The following is a 17,721-nucleotide window of genomic DNA, read 5'->3' on the forward strand; positions in this document are numbered from 1 at the left end:
AGTTGAAATATATATATCTTTTCCCGTCTGAATTATGTGAATTAATGTATGATAAATATTTATAGTCGAAAATAATCGTAGCATTTATACTGGAGGACGACGCCGATGATAGGGCCCCTTTAATGAGTCACTGAGCACAACTCGATAAGCCATTGGACCCATTTCATTGAAGTCAGGTGTGCTGGATCAGGGAAACATCTTAACCCTGTAGGACTGTGGCTCTCAAGGACCAGAGTTGCTACCCCTGGACTAAAATCTGGGAAATCTGGCCAAGTGAGCACCTTGAACGTGTTCTGCACTGATCTTGAACCATTTTTGAGGTGGCATAGCGGGAATTATCCTTTTGGAAGAAAATACTAGAAAGAATAAGATTTCCATGAAGGACTGTACCTATTCAACAATTGGAGGTGGATATGGGTCACTATGAGCACCCATACCAGTTAGCAGAAACTGCAATGCAATGTGTGTTTTGATAACTCAGAATCAGAATGTCCTATTCATTGTCACTGCAATAAAAATGCGACAAAATTACAGCAGAGATCCTTGAACTAGACATTGAATGGTTCTGGTTCAAAATATATCTCTGCTCTGCTGATGGCATATGAGTCATCGAAACTTCTAAAAACATTTGGGTCAAGTTTGCTTTCCATCCCGAGAGTCAAACTTTCCCAGATAAATCATTTCAGGTGTTGTGCAAGTTGAAGCCTTACACCAAGTGATGACCATAGAATTAAAATGGACACAAAGTGCCCTCTTTGTTTTTATCTAGACCTTCTGCAGCTCATGTTAAGGTCTAAACATTGTGACATTTCCCAAATCATTATCAGGTATTTTACTTGAATGATAAACAATTTAAAACAGTGACATTTACAAGCTCCCTTTCGCTCACATCAAGGTAAGGTGAGGTGACTCCACATAGTAATAATGCAGCTCCCTGCAGTAACTTCAGCACAGGGCTTGAATTAATTTGGAAGCAAACACGAGAGGAACTTCAGCTCATGCAACATGTAACTCTTTGTGCAACTTTGTTTTCACGACATGACAAATACTCCTGACTGCAAAAATAAACAACACATAAGTTAAAGTAACCTTGTGTAAAGTTACAGAAAGATTTTATTTGGTTTAACTTTGATTTAGTGCTTATAGTGAAGTTGGTCATAAACTGAATGAGTAAACAATGATACAACAAAATGTGATGCATAAGTTAAGAGAAGAAGAAAATAACACCCAAATGTTGCAAAAGCTTCCACAAACGTTGGTTTCCAGAATATTAAAGTTTGTGAAGAATCCATTATGAAAAAACACTGATACAGCAGAAGAGGCAGGATTTCTGTGGCGTTTGCTCAAGATTAAATTGTATATACTCTCAGCAGCTGTAAACAAAAACTTCTACAACAGCTTGAGTTATTTTGACAAGAAATATAAATAGAATATTAAACAGATCTGGATGAGAAATGGTTGGGAAAATGCCGTCACTACAGGTTGCATATTTAACAGCAGGAAGTGGAGGGAAATTTTCATCTGTAGGGAGTATTGTGATGCTAACCTGATGCTAACTAATCCAGAACTGTAATCATCCAGATTTTTAACTCCTAAACATCACAACTGTTTTGAGGTCTTTTCACTGGCTTTCTGTCCAACAAAAAGTTGATTTTAAAAAAATTCTGCAACTAGTTTATAAAGCTCAGAACAGCTAAGGGCCGAAGTACGTCTCAGACCTTCTGGTATACTATGAACCTTCCAGGCAGCTTAGATCATCAGGTGCAGGCTTGCTTTCTATTCCCAGAGTTAGGATCAAACAGAAAAGTTGCTTTTAGGTTTTATGCACCTTTTATTTGGAAAAAGGCTCTCACAGAACAGCTGCTCAGCTGAAACTCTGGCTTCTTTTAAATCACTAATTAAAAGTCATCTTTTTTACTGTTGACATGTTTTCTTAAGAGACAGAAGCTAAACTGGGAAGTTTTCTAAAGTAAAGTATGAGAAAAATAATACATTTAAGCTAATAAACTTTTAATGACAGTTTAATCTGTGCCAAACGTAAACATTCACAGAGGTCGCACATCTTTTTTTTTTTTTTTTTAATGCCCAGAGGGGTAAATAGGAGACACGTCATCAAAAGGCCCCTTAGTGCTTGACATTAGAGTGACAATCACATAGACTAAACAAATTCTTAACAGAAGACAAAAGAAAGAAGAATTACATGAAAAATAAATTCCTATCTGTCACACTTCTGGGAACTTTGAGGGTAAAACAGCAGTGTTTTTCTACGACTGAACATACTCCAGATGATCCAGGCTTGTGATCAATAAGAAACGCATCCAACTGTGTCAAGGCAGAAGATTTTGGGTCTTGCTGTCAAACAGTTAGATTCTCACAGTTAGACTTGTGTTGTCACCAAGCAAGCAGATGAATGGTGCCCTTCTCTACCCCCTGGACTTCTAGTAACAGCATGAGAATACTGATGGGAAAAACGAGCCAGGGGTCGATGTGAGGTGAAAACGTGATGAACAGGCAGCCGGAGGGCCAATGATAGAAAGAGGAAAGAAACCTAAGTGTAAACTTGATAAGATGTGATCACCAGGACAGCAAAACAGATATAACCTGCATCATCGTATCTGCTCATACACATTCACTTTACCCTCAGCCCGGTCTATTTTATCTCTGGGTGGGAAACATTCTAGATACTGAAAGACTTTTCAGGAGTTTGTAGAGATTAAAGTACAGATTTGGGCTTAGCTCATCAGAACTACAAGAAAGACCTTCATGACCTGCGGTAGAAATTGCACAAACACAAAGACACAGCCATGTGCGTGTGCATCCTCTCACAGCCCGAGGAGCTTGCACGTACAAACACTTCATGCCTGCAAAAGATTAAAGTCAAAACAAGGCAGGAATATGAAACAGCTTACTGCTGAAAATACTTCTCATAACACGCATCAGTTGAAGCTGGATGAAGCTTTGAAGATGAAGAACAGAAAGAAATTGTGTGTGTGGGTGTGTGTGTAGGCGTGTGTGTGTGTGTTTCTGTGTTAGGGTGGGGGGGTTCACCATTATTGCACCAATGTCAGAAGATTTGACAGTTTCCACATGAAACAGGAATGTAATCAAGTTGTTTTGCTATGTATTTTTCACTCAAACAAAACTTTCTAATGCCAACTGTTTCCATCAACAGAGAATCTCAGGTCTGTGTGTGGGTTTACAAAGCTCGATTAGCATCTAAAAACATTGCTTTATGGCTCAAAAAGCAATAAATTATAATATTAAACCCATCAAGGATTGTGTATTAACAAAGAGATTGAAAGATGTCACTCATACTTAAAACTCTCCATTAATTTGTTTGTTGTTTTTGTGAGGTTGGATATATTTGATCAAAATTTTGTCAAAAAAGTTAAATCCTGCAACAGAAGATGATTAAAAAAAGAGGCTGTTACACATCAAACACACATTAACCAGCAAACAGTTAAATTAGCAGCCTGCTGCTGAACATAGTGGCATCAATAAGCCTTAATTTCAGGTTATGCTGAGTATTGGTATTACCTTTAACATCTTTCCATAAAACACAATGTAGCATTGATGCTAACATTGTGTCTATTACATATGCAGTTACTCACGCATTATTCTCTTAACATGACAAATCTGGGTTTTTTTTTTTTTTTTTTTTTACATTGTCCAGCCTTAAAGGTGGTCAGCGTTTGTAATATTAATGAAGTGTATGTACAGGGTTCACTGAGGTTCCGTCCATGCAGATGTTGCACTGGTGTTGGATTACATCAGCCTCAAATGGTTGCTTAACCCAATAAGCAATCAATATGCCCCAAAAAGATAAATAATTCTGCCGGCCTTCTACATTCAGCCCATCTGTAACTAGTGTGTATGTAAACATGAATTATGCATTATACAGTAATTGATAGAATTTCAACTTGTAAAGATGTAAGTTTGGCTTTTGTAATCTGCGCCTGACCTTCAGGATGGACGAAAATCTCTAAAAGCAAACACAAAGTGCAGACTATGTGAGTGAGCCTGGAAGCTGGGGGAAGGCAGGTTAGGTACGCTGACACTTATAAATTTATCATTATGTAAAATATGAATAACCTAAGTTAGACATTCCTGGGGATTGTACTCCTGTTTTTTAATTCACACAGAATTCATGAGCTAACAGGCTACAAAAGACTGAACTGGTGGCATATTGAACATACTGACATTTGAGCACAGCTTCACTTTTTGACTAATACCAGTGGCGATGATCAAAACTTGGAAATTTATTTTCAAAGATGACACAGCACATTATTATACTTCATGCAACAACAGCACTGTGTAACAATTATATCTAACAAGGGTCATGCAAAAGGTCTTTAAATCCTAAGCGAAGCAACAACGAAGGAACACAGTATCAAAAATAGATAAAGTAAAGCTGAATATGTGGCAGAAAATGAAAGTCGTGGAGGCTTTACAGCGGCTCTTTCCATCAGCCTCAGGCTGCATATTCTTTCTAGGTACCTCAGCTAGAAAAATGACAAGAACTTGAACCAAGTGAAGAGGAGGAGGGCAACCCTCAAAGTATACCTTCTGCTTTGAGGTTTGAGGTTTGCCCTCTCTCAACAACAGCTGAGTTGAGCAGGGATAGCACATGATAGAGAGCCCTGTTTAAAAGATTCTAACGTGCTGTTTGCCAAAAGCCTGATGAGTATATTTAACTGATTTATTTCAGGTCTTCAGCTCCCCACTTGAAATGTTTACAGAAGGAGCAGCACTATAGGTTTTCAAATGTAACAGTACCTTCTACAGTGGAATTTTGTTCATTATTGAGCCTTAATGTGGTCTATAAAATGCAGAAAATAAAGTGTAAATGAGCACGACAGTGACCCAAGGGCATCTATTAATTTCATATTATATTAAGTGAATATAGCAACATATAACATTTTCTGATATACAGGTGTAAAAAGCCCATCAAATACTCATAAGTAATATGCTGGAGCTGGAATTTTAGGTTTCACTTCTTGTTTATGTGAGAGCAGTACTTTCCATGAGACACAATGAAACATGCAAAACATTACAACAAACACAAGCAGCAAGACAGGAAAAAAATATTTTTTTGCTAAAACTGAATGGATATTGGTGCTGTACCAAATAATACCACAGAAAGGTGCATGAATTTATTTTTCTGTGGCCAATAAATTAGCTTATCTTGCTGAGACAATTAGAATTTTCCTACAGGGATTCAGCTTGCCTTTTCATAACTTGTCTTCTCTGCCTGGACAATCTTTTAATTAGCAAGCACATGGGTTTCATTACCAATAAAACTAGTTTGGTGTACTTTGTTACAAAGCTTGTTAAGGAATCGCATTTTTTTGTCTTTAGTCTTCATGTTAGGATATACAAACTGCCTGGTGGCTGTAGACTTAACATGAGGAATCAATCTCTTCAGTAGTTTCTCTGCATATATGTACTGTATAACAGTGGTGCACAAGTCAGGTTCTCGAGATTTACTATCCTGCAACTTTTAGATGCAACCCCTTTCCAACACACCTGAATCAAAAGTCATCCACATGTCATTCACCTCTGCAGAGGTCTCTGCAGAGGTGAATGACATGTTGGAGAAGGGTTGAATCTGAAAGCAGGATAGTAGATCTCGAGTGCCGGACTTGGTCACCCCTGCTGTATAACGTCAACAGACCCCTTCACTCCAAGGTGGAGGTTACAGTATGTTTTCAGCGGCATTGGTTTGCCTGTCTGTCTGTCAACAACATAACTCAAAAAGCTATAGATGGATTTTGATCAATTTTTTTAGGAAATGTCAGAAAGGAGTAAAGGAACAAGTGGTTACTTTGGGGGTGATTCGGATCGAGAATTTTTTTTTAAAGGATTCATTACTATTGGACGATATGGACCATTTTGCCATTACAGCTTCTAATTCATCAGATGATGCCCAGAATCACTGGCAAAAAAACAAGATCATGACGTCATTACAGATGTTAAATACACGAACAGCTAACCCAGACTGTGGCTAACCTAGTTGCTGCTATAAGAGTTAATGTAATATTTTCTTAAAAAATTTCAAGACTATTACAGCCATTTGCTTCATCTTGGCGTCTAAGGAGATGTTTCCAGGGTCAAGGATTCTAAATAAAATCTGGCATCTATCCTGATGATGGAAATAGATACTGATATTAGCTTTAAGTATCCATAAGTGTGTTGGCATGGGGTTGGTAAGTGGGAGGTTAATTGGGCCTTTTGGGGTTTTTCTCAGGTGAGTGACCCTATGGCTTAGCCGAAGGTCTGCATCTCTAAATTTTTTTTGTTTTTCATGTTTTCTGGCTTATTTTCAGCGTTGAGATGATGTATTATCACTTTAACAATCAAATTCAAATAAGCTTTGAAAAAGTAAAGCAAATAAAGATCTGTTTTTGATTTAAAAAGAGTAATTTCAAACTCTCCCTTGCAAGGCTGTTTTTTTTTTTTTGTTTGTTTGTTTTTTTTCTGTTTTTTTTTTGCAGCCTAGCCACAACATTGCTCCTGGATTCCCTTGTACTTTCAAAATCTCTAAGCATGCTCCACAGCTAGAGCATGCACACTATCCTCATGGACCATTTTAAAAGCAATGGTTTATGCACTTTGAGGAACAAGTGATCAACCACTACTTCTCAGAAAGTGCGTCACTTTGTTTTTCATTTCACAGGTCTCAAAATATGTTGCATTGTAAGGGCTAGGTGACCATTTTCAGCCTCTGAAACAACCCAGTAATCTTATGACCAAGGTCCTGTATCATACAGGCTTTGCAGAGAAAAAAAGTGAATTTAAGACTCAGTCTGAACCTCACGCAGTAAGTCAAACTGTTCCAAATGTTTTACTTATTTTTGTGTGTGTGTTATTAGACTTATAAATGGATTTTACAACAATTATAATGGGTACACATAAGGGTAGCAAAGGGGCAAACAGTACTCCGTGTTCCTAAGACATTTATTCACTTGGCAGCTGAACATATTATTTGTTATTTCTACAACTGCTAAGAAACATGGAGCTACTCATACAAGCAACTATGGTTTGCATTTACCTCACACTTCACACATTGGGTTAGAAGAAAAGCAATTATCAACTTAGGCTTATGGGAGTGTATAAGAATCATCCCCTTTCTAGATGTTTGCAGCAGATGTTTTCTGCTTCAGCTGGCATTTTAACACACTTCCCACATCTGTGTATATTAACACTGGATTGTACAGAAAAATATACACTCCCTGCCCACTTTGTTAGATACACCTGTTCAATTTCTTTTTATAGCTGCATGTAGACATGGTCAAGACAACTTACTGAAGTTCAAACTGAGCATTAGAATGACTTTGAAGTATTCCAGAAACTGCTAATCTACTGGGATTTTCAGAAACAACCATTTCTAGGTTCAAAGAGAATGGTCTGAATAAGATAAATAAATACCCAATGAACAGCAGTTGTCTGGACCAAAATGCCTTCTTGATGTTAGAGGTCAGAGAAGAATGGGCAGACTGGTTGAAGGCGATAGAAAGCACCGGTTCCAACCAAGGTCTGCAGAATAGCATCTCTGAACACACAACACGTGTGATGGGCTACAGCAGCAGAAGACCACACTGGGTGCCTCCTGTCAGCTAAGAACAGGAAACTGAGGCTACAATTCACACAAATTTACCAAAACCGAATTAGAAGATAAAAAAAACACAATGAAAGCATCAGATGGATGGCAAATTAGCAGGTTTCTGCTGATTTGACAACAAGGTGTTGGAGAGCCATTTACCACAGCCTACCTGAGTATTATTACTGACCATGTCCATCTCTTTATGACCACAGTGGAGCATCTTCTGATGGCTACTTCCGACAGGATAATGCACCATGTCACAAAGCTTAAATCATCTCCACCTGCTTTCTAGAACATGACAATGAGTTCACTGGTGTCATGGTCTGCACTTGCCAGTGCGGCTTCCGCCTTTCTCCTTATTTGGAGGAAAGGCGGCTTCTCCAATCAGGACCGCACAGCCGAGGTGCATCAGGCTTGTTAAAAGATAGTATAAAGACTCCAGGATCTTCTCTAGTCTTCGCTGGATTGTACTACTAAAAGTGGTAACCGGCTCTAAGCAGATAGAAGTCTTCTGGTGTTTTCTTGTGCTCTAACCGACCTTTATTCTCTTCCAAGCCCCCGGCCCTGGATAAATCCTTGGATTCGTGGATCCTGTCTGCCCCCTCTCCGCTCTTCCTACCAGCCTGCTCCTTGCCTTGCTTCTCACCGGATTACACCTGGCACCAATATCACTTTGTAAATAAAGACTCACAGAACACCAACCTTGTCTTCTCCTTCTTGGGTCCAGCTCCAGACCTTGACAACTGGACTCCAACGGCTTCCACAGTCACCAGATCTCAATCCAGTAGAGCAGCTTTGGGATGTGGTGGAACGCGAGATTCTCATCATGGTTGTGCAACCGACAAATCTGCAGCAACTGTGTGGTGCTATCACAAAGGCACCTTTGCCACCTTGTTGAATCTATCACACTAAGAATTAAGGCAGTTTTAAAAAAAAAAGGTCCAACCTGGTACCAACAAGGTGGACCTAATAGGGTGGCTGATGAGTGTATATACATCAGGAATTGAAAGAAAACATAATCAGTCATGTTGCACAACTTTAGGTACTGAGTATATTTATTCTTCTCAAATCTTTGTTGTGCAGTTCACCATATGGTGGGCTTGATTCGGACTGAAAGATGTACGGCTGGATTTAAAGCATTATCATACAGGAACACGTCCATGCAGGAACTCCCTCCAAATCTTCTCATTCTCATGAGGAGACTTCCACCAGTAGAAGGTTCTCCCTTACTCTTAAATAATTATAACCTATTTGGAGTTATGAATGGTGCAAAGTTTATCTAGAAGTGCCCAAAATTAAGAATTAAATGACAAGAAATAATCACATTATGTTCACGTTATAGTTCCGGAGCAGATATGGCTTTTTGCTATTACTGTATATTTCTTACATAAAAGGATCAGAAATATCTCTTATATAGAGGAACTTGCAATAAAAAAGCCCATCTGTTTGTAAGCGCCACAGCTTTCACAGTTTTTTTTTTATTTGATTAGAATCTTGGAGGCTTTCTTCAGTCAGAAGAACCTATGTGAGTCGAACAGAGAAGAAAAATTACTGGAAGAATTTGAACATCAAGAGGTATATATGAAACTTTGTTGTGAGCTGAGAGACGTGTTCAAGAGACCCGAGTAACAACATATAGGCAGCAACAGAGTGCTGGAGAATAGAGTTATTTATACTGCATGGTATAGCAGGAAGAAGGAAGAACAAGAAAAAAAACAGCCTCACGGTAGAATGATGTGGGATGTGAGTGAAAAGTCTTAGAATTACATTTTTCTTCCCTTTTCTCAAAACTGGTCTGTATGAAGCAAACAACTCACAGGAGACAGCTGCAAATGCTGTCCACTAAAATAATGTCTTCTTACTCAGACGTGCTGCCAAGCATCTCTTCCCTGTCACGATTGATCCTCTTAACACTGTGACAATACCACAAACAGAAAGACATCCCAACAAAGATGAAGCGACAGAAAGTTCCAGTAGCAGAGAGGAGACGGTTGAAGAAAGAAGACAAAGAGAGAGAGGCATGGATGTTAGATGAGGTAATGCTAAATCTCTATCCAACTGCTGACAGACAAATGTGACAGTAATATGGGGGGAATTTGCATAGCAGATGTTGCACTGCACAGGGCTAGATTTATTGAACTAGTGCACATTGGAATGGCTACATGCCATCTGTCATACAGCAGCAACAGATAAATTAAACGCAACAGCTGTGAATATACTGAGGTAGTAAGGGCAAGTTATAGCATCTCGCTCAGCGGAGGTAGAGATGCATGTCAGTGAAGTTATTCCCTTCAGGTAGTAAAATGAGGCGATGGAAATGATGGTATCAGCTGTGCACAGAGGCTTTGCCACAAAGAAGCAGCCTCCAACATCCTTGCCACAGCTAGTATTAGTCCTTGGTGGAAAGTAAAAGTTATGAACAAACCAAGTCATTGGTCGTGTTGTGCTTTGTTTCATGTTGCCAATTGGATCATGTGGTTTATTGTTCCTCCACTTTAATGGAGGTTTTTGTTTTTTGATTCTCTTCAACTTGCTGACAAGTTGACCTGGAACTTTTTTCACACAGGCGTGAACCAGCCGCCATCACCTGGGTGATGCAAACCCCTTTGTGGTATTCCACAGACTGGGGGTACAACAAAGCTGACACTGGTCTGAAAGAAGCAAATAAGCCTGATGTGGAGATACTTCCATCACAAGCGTAAACATGGAGAAAATGTTAGGGGAAAAAAAACCTGTGTTGGCCATGTTGTCATGGTCTGGGTAAGTATGTGTAGTAATTTACTAGGCAGGGACAAGAGTTCTGGGGCTGCTTACCAGATAATATTAATAATTAACATTAAACCATTTTATTAAAAGAAAATATGTTATTTTCTGCTATAGGACAAAGCAGCTGAAACTTGTCAAATTCATTCCTGATGATGAAGGTGCAGAGGAAAGGCTGAGGGTCAGCATGTATTTCATTAAATGTTATGAAACTGAAATCCTTTGGGATTTATACTGGCAAACTGTCCAGGATGTACCATGCCTCTCACCAGAGAGCAGCTGGTATTTATTTCTATTGTTCAGGCCATTGTATCAAGTGACGAGAAGTCTCATTACACACTTGAGGAAAGGTGGGTACCCATCGTCTTTGACGATGATGCTCAGCTGGACAAGATAACTGCATACTTGTCAGAGTTTCTTTCCAGCTGCAAACACCTGTCTCCTGATGTCTGGTCCATGACCTCCAGGGACAGGGACAAATTTATCCTAAATGTGCTGCTTTCAGTGGTAGGTCAACAGGTAAACTGAGGAAGGATATACATTTGACCCGAATGTCATTAAAATTTAATAAAAATCAATGTATAGAAATGAACATGAAGGACAATGAAGTTCCCCAGGTGATGGATGAAGGCTCCTGGAAAAAACTTTGACCAAACAGGGTAATTTTATTGTCTATAAGAAAACTAGAGGTAATCTCTTTTATAAAAATTAAAAGGCTACAAAACTTAGTAGAGGTAAAACAACAGAGTGCATCTAATTTATTGATGCACTTCTACACAAAAGAAACGTTTACTGAAGTGGGGTGAAGAAGGTCCAGTCGGAGTACAGATGGGAGGTCAGGAATGAGCAGAAGAGGAAGAGCAAGGTCTGAAATAATGCACACATTGATGGAAAGATAAGTTGGATGACAGAAATAAACTTTCAAACAGGCTAATGAATATGAAGCGTGGACAAAACATCTCTATATAATAATATTATGTATCCAGGGTTGAATAAGGAATCTGGACTGAAATACGTCCGGCTAATACAGGAAGAGAAAAGCAGCATGACATGGACTGAGACTGTGGCAGAGGCTGACCAGGACCAGATGGAAGAAAGGTTAGAGAAAAACAGCCACAATTTCTGAAAAGAAGAGCATAAACACAAGAAAGAAACTTGTATGAGTTGATAATGCTTTGATCTATCTTTTTTATAGTGAGAGGCGCTTGTCAGGCTAGAAACGGAGAAACAGTGCTTTCTTTTAGAAAAAGAAAAAAAATCAAATTCAAAGAAACTTATATTTAAAGTGTATTTATTTATTTAAACATTGCAGCTGTATATTGTCTTGTGTCTGGAAAAAATCTGTCCAGTTTAGTTGGAAGTGTCATGTTTTTCTTTCATTTCTAGATCAGGGAGAAAAACAAAAAGCCACAGATGGGTAAAGTTTAGAGTTGATTCTAATTTATAAACTGAAACAGGTGTAGGGCAGCAAACGCCCCCCGTAGTTTGTTTTGCTACAAACAGTTTGATAAATGAGGCCCCGGATGTCTCAGCAGGATGTGGAAAAACTAGTCCATGCTTTTCATCTTTAGTCAGCTTGATTATTGTAACAACATTTTTACAGATTCTACCTAAAAAATCAATTAGACACCTGCAGCTTATTCAGAACTCAGTTGAGTCCTTACTGAAACCAAGAAAGTGGACCACATCAGTCCAGTTCTGAAGTCTTTACACTGGCTGCCTGTTCGTCAGAGAATAGACTTTAAAGTTCTGCTGCTGGTCTAGAAAGCTCTGAATGGTTTAGGACCAAAACATACCAGTGACCTCTTGACCCAGTATGAATCTACCAGAACCCTCAGGTCATCTGGATACAGTTTCTTATCAGTTCCCTGAGTCAGAACCAGACATGGAGAAGCTGCATTCAGCTTCTATGCTCCACATGTCTGAAACAAACTCCCAGAAAGCCTCAGATCAGCTGAAACCCTCTGGTTCTTTATTTTTAAACTTGATCATGTTTTATTATTATCTTTCCCACACTGGAACTTTACTTCTTTCATTTTATCTATTTTATTTTAGCCTTTTCTTTCTGTTTTTAATTAATTTTATTTCTTTTAATCTTTGTTTTTTTTTTTTATGCACTTGTATTGCTTTCTGCACCCTGCTGTAATGTTTTATGTAAAGCACTTTGAATTGTCTTGTATATGAAATGTGCTATACAAATAAATTTGCCTTTGCTTGTCTTGCCTATCTTTCTGTGGTTATATGTTTACAGTTACATCTACAGACCTGACTTTACACCCTAAAAAGAGATGTTTGACTGGTAGTGGAGGGTGCAGGTGCAGAGGTGTTAAGCTAAACAGTCAAGCTAAGAATGAAAGGTTAAAGAATTTATAGGCCAGAAATCTGGATAATGAAGGTGCCATCTGAAGGTGGATGGATGGAAGTTATTGTGCATATTGTGAATATTTCTTTCTCCTCACCATCTAGAAGCTGTGAGATTCTAATCCTGCTTTCTGTCTGTTCACTTGATGGCTGATATTCATCAGGTATATATATATATATATATATATATATATTCAGGTATTCAAATAGTACTTCAATACATCAGGAAGATGGCCTCAACGGACGAAGTGCTCGGTGAATGTCTCAGGCAGTGGTAAACAGATCATGGGGTGATGGAGGAACCATCATGGGAGGAAAAGCCCCTCCATGGGATGTACCACCGACAGCCTGAATCGATCCCTTCATTGCCAGCACCTCCAGCTGCAGATCCGCATCCAATCCTTAAACTTCTGCTGCCCAACAAACCAACAAACAGCCAGTTTGTAAACAAGAACCATGTTGAGGAACAGAACATCCCTCACAGCGCTGGTCTGCTGATGATCCCAGAGCTCCAGTTTCATCAGACCTTGGTTGTAAAGGATGAAAAGATCGCAGAGCTACAGAAACAACACAAGGAGTTGCTGAATCAGCTAACGGAACTGCAAAATCAGGTCCACAACAGTAACACCATGCAGTCGTTAGCGTCTAAGCAGGTGCAGAAACTGGAGACAGAACTCCAGGAGGAGAAAAAGAAAAGAGAATTGGCTGAGACTTCGGTATCTGAGCTGCAACATGAAACAGACAAAGCCAAAACCGAACTGTGCCAAATTCACATTCAGCTCCAGGATCAACAACGGGACACCAGTGATGAGAAAACGGCTCTCATGACTGAGGTAGAGAGGCTGAAACTACAAATGAATTCTCAGAAATCCGTGTCTGAGAAGGAGAAAGCCATCCTGTATGCTGAACTGAGGAAAAAGCATCAGCAGCATGCAGACGTCTCCAGCAGAGTCATCCAGCTGGAAGAAGCTCTCACTGCTGAGAAGTCAAGAACATCGAGAGCTAAGACCTGCTTGGCCCAGGAGATGGAGGAGAGCTCTAGAATAAAGTCTGCTCTGGTGAAAACCCAGGAAGAACTTGAGGAGCAGAAACACCAATGGGAGCAGCACAAGAACCTTCGCCTGGTTGAGAGGGAACAAACTATAACCTCCACAGAAAGATCCGTGATGGAGTCTGAGAGAGAACTAGAAGACCAGAAGCAGCAGCAAGACGAAAAGTCAGAGCTTCTAGAAAAAATATTCTCTCTGCAGAAGCATCAAGAAGAGAAAAAACGAGAGAGAAAAAGCTTCAATGAGAGCTTACTGAGGAGAGTTCAGAACCTAGAAGCTCTGATGTTAATCAAAGAACAAGACTAAAAGACGTCTGTGAGCCAGAGATCCCTCAGCGCTGGACGCTAAATTTCTGGCATAAAATCCTACCCCTATTTTTTTATATTAGCCTTAAATATGCTTACTTTCTCCCTCTATCCCTGTCCTTTCACCCCCACTGAACACGATTTGACTGAAAAGAAGTCACAAAGACATCTAAATTGATTTTAAGGTCTCTGTCATTGTTTATACTTTCAGAAAATAAATACCTCATTATACCTTCAGGGGTAAAACGGGTTGTTTCTGGTGTGGTGCCCTCAAAGGTGCTGCTGTTCCCTTAACAGTGCAGTTTTTATCTTATTAAGACCAGACGGCCCCCAGAGGAATAGTATTGGTCTTTATGAGGAATAAACTGTGCTGTAGAGGGTTCAGCTGCATCTTTAAGGGTTCTTTCCCAGTAATAAACCTTTGTACCCTTAATGGTATAATTAGGTATTTATTCCCTGAAAGTGTAGCTGTATAGTTCAACAGAAATTTTACAGCCACACAATGACAGATATGACTGTAGCTGAGAAACAGCCAGTCATCAAAAAAATAAAAGTTCAACTAGTGGGTCTTTCTCCTTTTCCCTTTACTCTTAACCCTGTAACCACACCTCTTTTTTCACTTTCCTCCTTTCCTATCCCTTCTAAAAAAAAGAAAAGAAAAAAAAATTAATAAAAAACAACCCAAAACAAAACTATGGTTTATGTTCAGTGCTTTTTCCTTTTTTCTGTGAGTCTAAAAATGTAAAACATGATATGAAATGTTGTGAAAAATGTTGTGAAAAATTAAGGTTAGAGATTTAACAAAGATCATTCATCATTATACTATTAAAATTATCATTATCTGACTGCATATTAAAACTGTTAAAACAATAAAAACAAATAAAAAATCAAATAAACAAAAGACAAATAAAAACAAACAAAAAACCAAGGCCTGTTCCAGAAAGCACATTCAACTAAATCTAATCAAAAACTCTGAGCTTTAAGTAAGATCAGCTGATTTTAGCTACTTCAGTAGAACCCAGAATCCGACATGTTTATGGATCATAAAAAATCACCATCAGTCAGACTCCGATCCCTGGGGTCTGTTCCAGAAAGCAGCTTGTGTAGAAACTCTGAGTGTCAACCTCAAATTTAAGGAAGCTGGGTTTTATCCCTGAGTCTGTCACCATGGTAACTGACTCTATGAAGTAAGCCTGTTCAAACTAATCATGCATATCCAACGTCACACACTGTGGGCATTTATCACAGCAGGTTTGCACTGCAGAACATGAAATTAAATGAAAAGGATCATGGTATTCATTAAAAATAATTAATACCTTATTAACTCCACCTCCCCAATTTCACGAACCCCCGACCTCCACTGCTTCTGGTTTGCTAACAGTAAAACTGGGATCAGCTAAGCCCCGTCCATACAGGCCAAGGGTGTTTAAAGAGCGAGATAGAGAAAGCTAATCTAAAGAGATAAGATATCGCTAGATAGAGACAGGGTTCCTTTTTGGTAACCATGGCTTGGCCTTTTACTAATGTCCCTGCAGAGGGCGCACGCTTAATTCAAAGGGCCTTCAGGCCACCAGAGCCACGGGTTTTCAGGAGGAGGACCCCCACCAGTAGCAGTGGTCTCTGACGTTGTCTTGGGATCTACAGTGCAACACATTTCTTCAAAGGCTACCTCCCACTCTGAAACATGTTCTTGTACTTATTTCCACCTGCTACAGGTATGCTGTGGCTGTTAAGATTGCTTCTGTTGAGATGTAACAGTGCAGAATTAATGTAGGTCACACGCACACGCACACGCACACACACACACACACACACACACACACAAACACACATGATAATCACAAAGATGATGCATACTGATTATGGGGTTATTGAGACATTGAAGAGGGCCAGTACATACAGAGACAATTCAGCTGCTTTATGTAAACAGATTTATAACACAAGAGGAGACCAGAAATAAATGATGACAGTTAAATCAACAACTGACAGCAGTGACGTGCGGTCAGGAGAGGCGTTATGATTAAAAAGAAAAAGAAAAACTACATAAAATAAATATTAATATTTTCCACTGATCTGTGTTAAAAATGCATTTTCAGTATGACTCTACACAAAAATCGCTGAATTTGAGGATTTCCCGATCAAATCCAGGGCAGAAATTCCAGGTAAGGCGATGGTGAGTTTCCTTTCCTCTGACTGCGTGATCCAGTACAAACTGGGTTGCATGACGGGTGCCTCCGTTCCTCAGCATATCGCCAATATGAACTTTACAGAAAAATTTGTGATACAGCATGGCACCACAGTCTGTCTAATGTTTTTAATGTAGCTGAAATGTGTTAGTGGAATGGCTTGAGCCTTAATTCAGAGACGGTGTTAGTTCAAGCGAGGCTTTCCAGATACAGCTTTCTTTAGCTACGTTCGTGAAATACCCCCCAAAGTCCAAAAACATATGTACAAACAGATGATGTATCCCTGTGTCCACCGACGGCATGAACGCAGACAAACATCACCTCTACTGAAAGTACACATCTCCCAGATTCCACACCTGTAAGTTTATCTCACTATGACCAGATTCACCAAACCAGAAGCAGACGGCCGATCTACGCTTTACGTTTGTCAAACAGTCAGAAAACATGTCTTACCTTTGCTGTCTAAAATAAAACCGCACTTATTTTAAAAAATGTCCACAGCAGTGAGCACACACACCCAGACAGAGACACATGCGCGCACACACAGGTTTCCATCAGAAGACAGAGTGCACGTCAGAAAACACGTCAATCAGCTGAAAATCATACAAAAATGAGAGTTTTCTAAATTGATGAAGATGAGATGAAGATGGAAGCATCTTGCTCCAGTGAGGAGCAGATGGAGGATTTCTCCTACGCCAATAGCGTTATGGTCGCCACGGCAACACGCACAGCTGAACAAATTGAATCTATGTCATTCTAGGAATTTCTGGCTCGTATTACGGCTTTAAATGGATTCCGTATTTTTTGTAGGTTTTATTAACATCAACATGTTACCTGAGATCTGAACTTTAAGCATATTTAGAGCAACTCCGCTGAATGAAAACGTTTCATCAGGACATTTAAAAAGTTGAACTTTTCTCTGCCCTAAGTTTTTTTATTTGTTTGTTTTGTTTTGTTTTGTTTTGTTTTGTTTTGTTTTGTTTTGTTTTGTTTTGTTTTGTTTTGTTTTGTTTTGTTCTATCACAGCATTTCTGGTTGTGAATCTGGGGAAACACAGTACTGTTATGGTATGCATGTAAATGTGTCAGATCAGATTATTACAGTAATCTGATTACTCCGAGGTAACTGATTTTGACTGTCTAGTGTTTTATAAAAAGGTCTGTCTTTAATATTCAAGAAAAATAAGTGGTGTTACACAATTAGCTGTAAATGAATCAATATCGAATTGAATTTAATTGAAATTGAACTGAAATAGGATGTTGTGAATCAAATCTAATTGATTCAGGAAATTAATGGCGATTCTCATTTTGTTAAAGTTCATTCATTCATTCATTCATAGAAAAGCAACACTGAACAATTCATGTTCCTCTTTTACTAATACAAAAAAGCACTGATATTAGAAAGTTTTGCGGCTGAATTTTGTTCTTGTTGCTGCCATTTAACGCTGCCACATA

General features: G+C 39.1%; 1 protein-coding gene and 1 long non-coding RNA gene across 2 annotated transcripts in view; one reads left to right on the plus strand and one right to left on the minus strand.

Annotated features, from left to right (window-relative positions):
• The window catches only part of spon1b (spondin 1b), a 132,418-nt gene that overhangs the window by 90,184 nt on the left and 24,513 nt on the right, over nt 1–17,721 (minus strand). The window lies entirely within an intron of this gene.
• On the plus strand, nt 7,924–8,304 carry LOC121647751. Its single transcript, XR_006011886.1, has 2 exons — nt 7,924–8,085; nt 8,159–8,304. It is a non-coding gene; the product is annotated as an uncharacterized LOC121647751 (long non-coding RNA).

The sequence above is a fragment of the Melanotaenia boesemani genome, chromosome 10 (genome assembly GCF_017639745.1).
Source record: "Melanotaenia boesemani isolate fMelBoe1 chromosome 10, fMelBoe1.pri, whole genome shotgun sequence".
Taxonomy (NCBI): domain Eukaryota; kingdom Metazoa; phylum Chordata; class Actinopteri; order Atheriniformes; family Melanotaeniidae; genus Melanotaenia; species Melanotaenia boesemani.